This window comes from Ascaphus truei, chromosome 4 (assembly GCF_040206685.1).
Source record: "Ascaphus truei isolate aAscTru1 chromosome 4, aAscTru1.hap1, whole genome shotgun sequence".
Taxonomy (NCBI): domain Eukaryota; kingdom Metazoa; phylum Chordata; class Amphibia; order Anura; family Ascaphidae; genus Ascaphus; species Ascaphus truei.
In genome coordinates, this window is record NC_134486.1 from 360,530,810 (window position 1) to 360,536,809 (window position 6,000).

A 6,000-nucleotide genomic window follows, 5' to 3' on the forward strand; every position below is an offset into this window, starting at 1 on the left:
TTCCATGACATTGGACATTTGCATAAAAGAACAGGATCCTCCCCTCGCCAGCTTCGCTGCCGCTTGGCTGTATCCCTGGTCTACCACGGATCCTTGCCCTGAGTGTATGGCCGGGTTCCCTGACACCAATGATATGTTTTCGTTAACCCCTGCCGATCAGTCCTGTGAGGTCCCCCTGGAGAATACATATGTTGCTCTACCCAGCACTAATGTTCTTGTATCAGAGAATAAGTTCATTAGTTCTCCTATTTCTAGCTCAGAAGTCCTTTCTCTAGGTCTTGAGGGTTTTCCAGCTTTAACCCCTGCCGAGCAGTCCTGTGAGGTTCCCCTGGAGAATACATATGTTTCACTAGCCAACACTAAGGTTCTACTATCAGAGAATAAGTCCCTTTGTTCCCCTATTTCTAACTCTGAATCTGTCACTCCAGCTCTTGAGGGTTTTCCAGCTTTAAACTCTGCTAGGCAGTCCTGTGCGCTTTCCCCGTCAGAGAAAGAATCCCTAAGTTCTGTTCCCAGGGTTATTTCTGTATTAACCCCTGTGGGGCAGCTCTCTGAGTTTCCTTTGGTAAATCCCTGTTCTCTGTCAGCCATGGTCACGCCCCTAGCTCCAGAGGAGAGATTCCTGGTCTGTCCTAATACAGAGAGAAGATTACCTATGTTTTACTCTCAGGCATTGTCTGCATTAACCCCTGTAAATTCTTGCTGCCTCCAAGTTAATGCCTTCGTTTTAGCCTCAGAGAATGAGTCCACAAGTCAGACAGCAGAGGTTGCATTGAGGGATTCCCATAACCGTACGGAGTCCCTAGATATTCTTTGCTATAAATCCCCTGCTTCAGCTCAAGTTTCCGCAGTTTCGTCTCCGGAGACTTCGGCTAAAGTTCTGGTTCCTGATAAATGTATTCAGGAGTCAGGTTTTTCCCTAAGCTTGCTCGCAGAGTTCCTTCTCCCGGGTGTTTCGCTGAACCAGCCTGTCGCCCACATAGCGGTGATCCCTGCTTTAGCGCATAGTTCCCACATTATGGAGTCTGCAGTAATTTCTGGTTTCCCAGACATTCCTTACCAAATACCTACTTCAGAGACCAGTACAGTTATGATTAACCCCCGTGTACTGTCTGAGTTCTCCTCCTCTTTAAGCTTAGGGTTAAAAGCATACAGTAGTCTGTATGTCCCTCCTGGGGTTCATATTATGTTCCCAGGAATGTTTGCTGACGCACGGTTTTCTCCCAAAAGTGACGCTTTTTCATATAGATTAGTATAAAGCTTGCACACTGTTTCCCTTTTCGCTGAATTGTATCTTACTAGTTTTGAGACTCTGAGAGGTAATGATTCTCCTTCTGATTCTGAAGCTCTTCCTACAAGGAGTATCCTGATTGGGGGTCCCCCTGATTTCTCTGTCCAGGCTAATTCTCCAGGGATCAGCATATCTGTGGTCACTTCCTTAGTACTGTCTGAGGTCACCATGCATATATTACAAGTCCTGGGGTTTAAATCTGAGCTATTTAGCTGTCCTGCCTTTGCTGAAACCCAGTCCCTCAGTACTGTGTCTAAATATGCCCCAGCAAACATGGGGTTACTCTGGGAAGAAATGAAAACTCCTGTCTTAAAGGGTATTTTTTCTCACATGTCCAGCAAATCTAGAACCTCAGTAATTGTTTCTAAGTCACTTATCAATACATCTGATTTTTTCTCTAATCAAACCCAGACACCCTCACTATCGGTTAGGAGTCCTGTGATCAGAGATTTTGCACTAGAAAACACACCAATTCATGTTTTTGTCAGGTTAGGTACCCCTGTGGTTAGGGCCATTGCAGTTTCGGAAAAGACTCCTTGTACTCCTAAGGTGCCTGTCATTAAGAGTTTTCATAGTTCATACTTGCTGCTTGTTGATTCTCAGGGCCCTGTCACTGAGGTACAGACTTCAGCTTCTGATGTTAGCTTCCCTCCCACCACTACCCTGGCTCTGCCTTTTTCTCAAGCTACTGATTTGAAGATCCCAAGGACTATTCCTGATTCACTGACAATATTATCTCCCAATGAAGATTTCCAGTATTGGAGAGCTCTACTGTTGTTTGCTTCTCTGCTCCTGCTAAACCATGGTTTTGTCCCTCGGAATTTTCGGTTGCCCCTGTTATTTCCTCTCAGTTGGAAATACTCTGTACGTATCCCAAGATTTCGGTCCCTATGCCTGGTTTACTGCTTGCCTTGTCACCTTCCATACCAATACCGGGAGATGCTTCCAACCAACCTATACCCTTACTAACCATTACCTGGGAGCCTTCTAGAGGAAAAATTCCTCGCAAATTCCAACATGCAGTGGTCAACCAAGACTTTTTCTGTTACAAAGTTCCTCCTGGTGTATTCGATCAACTATCAGGGCCGCTGATCCTAGAGTCCGGTTCATTTATTAAAGACTGGGCTTCCTGTAGGGGTTCTCCTGCCGTTTCTGCTCTGGAACCCTCTGGTTCTTCACAGCCCTGGATTTCCAAGTATTTTTGCGAGGCGAGCCATGTACCAAAGATGTTTCTTCCATCAATCTCATATCCTAGAACTGTACTCACCAAAGAACTGCTCGTTTACGGATGCCCTTTCCACCTAAAGAATTTTAGGAACAACTCAATGTCCCCAAGACCCATGGATGGTCCTGTCTGGCCGCAGTTCTCACTGGGGGGTGGGGGTACACTAAGGATTAACCACGAGTCTCTGGACCACGACTCTAACCCCAATCCTAGACGGTTCAGCAACAATTCCCGGTCCCCCAACTCTAGGTGTGCTCATGTTCGCCCAGAGGTCTCGCGTGAAGGGGGGGGTACTGTAAGGAATCCGCTCCGCAGTTTACTGGTTGCCTTACCTTGCAGACTGTGCAGTCCTGGAGCACCACTCCTGATGTTTGCTGCAGCCTGGATTCACTCACCAAAGCTATACACACTCCCTCTGGTATCTACTGCAGCTGTGCAGCCTATCACTGCAACCTAGACTTGCATTCATTCATTGGAGCAGTACCTTCACACACCCCTCCGGGGATTGGCCCGCTGGCCTTTAAGTATTGTCTTCCCATAATGCTCCCTGCCGAGCATAGTCCTAACTGGATGTCTACTGTTTTGCCACAAGCCCTCGCTTGTTCTCCTATGCTGATACCAGGTTCCGCCCTGCGTCCTTCAGCTTCCTTCAAGCTGCTTGTTCTCCTATGCTGATACCAGGTTCCGCCCTGCGTCCTTCAGCTCCCTTCAAGCCGCTTGTTCTCCTATGCTGATACGGAGGTTCCGCCCTGCGTCCTTCAGCTTCCTTCAAGCTCCCGCTTGTTCTCCTGCGCTGAAGCAAAGGTATCCCCTATGTCTTCAGCTTCCTGCTTTCCTGCACTGAGGCAAAGGTATCCCCCGCGCCCTTCAGTCTCCTGATTACTGCACTGTAGCGGAGGTTTCCCTGTGGATCTTCAGCTTCCTGGTTCCTGGGGCCTACTCTTTCCCTAATCTAGAGAGGCCGTGTCCTGGTTCCTGCGCTGTTACAGAGGATTCCCCAGCCGCTCAGGACTCTTGCGCTGTAGCACTGGTGCATCCGTGCAGCAAAGCGGTGTGCTATTCTGGTCTGCCTACCATCTCCTGTGACCAGTACCATGGGCCATGGTCGTCGCTCGCGCAGAGGCCAACCCCGCGCTCCTAAGCTGAAGCGGGGCTCTCCTGACTACCTGTTGCCGAACTCTTGCCTGAACAATGTTTATCCTGATATCTCCTGTCCTGACCCTGGCTTCTACAACGACGACGCTGTCTTCTCCTTTCCTGATCCTGCTACGTTTGACAACGAACTGCGCAATCCGGATCAGCCTGCGCGGTCTCAGGTCGGTGCTTTTACAACCCCACCTCAGCCTCGCGGTCCGACCCTGGTTTGTGGCGAGCAGAACCCTGACATAGGCATTCCCTGATGACCCCTCTATATGGCAACCCTGACTTTTCTCCATGGCTGGATAGTAAAAATTTTAAGACATGGAGACACCATGGGTTTGGAGATTGAAGGATTTGGAGGGTAGAATCACCATCAAGATATTTGATCAGATTAAATCAGAAAAAAACATTCCTAACACAAAAATGTTTAGGTACCTCCAAATCCGGGCATTTTATACCAAATACCGTTGACGAATTTTGAAACGCTCTGTCGTTTGGTAATGACACAAGGGGGCCAACATCTAGAATGTACAGAGAAGTGATTAGTTTGGGTAAGGACTATTCACAGAAATTAAATTTCATGGTCCAATGAGAGTCGGATTTAGACGAGACTTTAGAGGATGAGGAATGGAGTAAGATATTCAATGCAGAGGCCAGGAGTTCCATATGCACGACATTAAAGGAGAACGCATATAAGTTATTAATGAGGTGGTACCTCACCTCAATAAAATTATCTAAATTTGGCCCGGGTTACTCCCCCTTGTGTCCTACGCAATGTGGAGAGCCAGCAGTTGTTACACATGCTGTGGTCCTGCCCTCGAATAGCCCCCTTATGGGAGCAAATTCGGATTTGGCTACAGAGGATTTTGGACCTCGAAATTCAGTTGAGCCCCTGGCTCTTTTTGTTAAACAAACCAGCGCCAGAACTTGCCAGAGTGGAAAATAAATTAGTTGCTAGAGAGCTTCTTGACTCGACACTGCCAAGATTGAGTGGGTTGGAGTGAGAGAGTTTACAAAAAGATTTTACAGTAGAAGAGTTATTTGAAGTAGTTAAGCGTGTTAAACACTCTAGAGTGCCAGGCACAGACGGGTTCTCTAACCTATATTACAAAACGTTTATTGGGATCCTGGCCCCCTATATGCTAAGGATGTTCAATTCAGTCCCGGCAGGGGCTCCATTCCCTGATCAGATGCTCCAGGTGTCCATCTCGTTAATTCATAAACAGCCACGTGGTGCGAGATCGCTGCATTGTGGAAACAAAACGCAATTCCATCTATTGATAAGATTCAGAACAGAATCTGGTTTGTTTGCCAGATGGAAAAGTTGACAAATTTAGTTAACAACACTGGCCCAAATTTCCAAAAGGTCTGGCAGCCATGGCTGACCCAGGCGGACATCCATGGGGTGAGCAATGCCACCGCCTGGCTCTGATAGGACTAGGTGCGTTCTCCTTTGATTGATGATTGAGAACATAGAAACAGACCGTGTCTTCTAAGAAACATGCGGGGAAAGGTATTAGGTATTAGACATAGGTATACACCAGCAGGGTCGCTGGATGGAAGCTGAAAAGAAGCAGAGTTCAACAGTAAAACAAGAACAGAAAAATCGGCAACTTAAAGTGACGTCACATCCTTTTGAACTAACGTAAACTATCACATGGTACAGCAACCAATGGGATTGTCTCAATCCCATTGGCTCTAATACCATGTGATATGGCCATGTGGTTTGAAGGATGTGACATACCTCCCTTGAAGATGACGTCACATCCTTCTCCAAAAAAAAAAGAGGCGGACACATGATACAGCGTCCAATCAGTTTGGAGCTGTACCATCTGACCCAAAAATGTGACGTCATAGGCCATATTTAAGCCTTGGCGCCTCATTTGAGCTGAAGAAGCCGACAAGTCAACATCGTGCTGTGGATTTACCATTGGGTTTTGGATTAACAGATGAAGTAATAAGATGAAGAAAAGAAAAAATAATGACATATCAAGAAAGAAGGTGTTAAAAGATCAAAGAAAGAAGAATTTGGTTACCTGGCCCGGATCTTCAAGGTGGATGGCGTCGAATTGAGTTGGATGACGTTCGGGTACGAGAGCTTCATGATATCCCAGGATTCGGAGGGCCAACGCTTCTAAAGGTAAGTTAAATATTGACTGTATGTATATGTATTTTTTTACAGGTTTTTGAATTGTATATTTTTTATTTTATGTTTTTCATTGCCCATTGACTGATAATGTATTTATCTGTACCCCTTTAGGGTACAGATCAATACAGTATTAGCCAATGGATTTTTTGACAAATGCTTTGTTTGTATTGAGTGTTATTTTTTCTAATTATGTTT

The 6,000-nt window shown here is 46.3% G+C and overlaps 1 long non-coding RNA gene across 1 annotated transcript in view; it reads right to left on the reverse strand.

Moving 5' to 3' along the window:
• The window catches only part of LOC142493759 (uncharacterized), a 117,425-nt gene extending 111,640 nt beyond the window's left edge, over nt 1–5,785 (reverse strand). The window contains exon 1 of the long non-coding RNA XR_012801200.1: nt 5,693–5,785. This is a non-coding gene — a long non-coding RNA (uncharacterized LOC142493759). The remainder of the gene's footprint in view (nt 1–5,692) is intronic.
• Between the last annotated feature and the right edge of the window lie 215 nt (nt 5,786–6,000).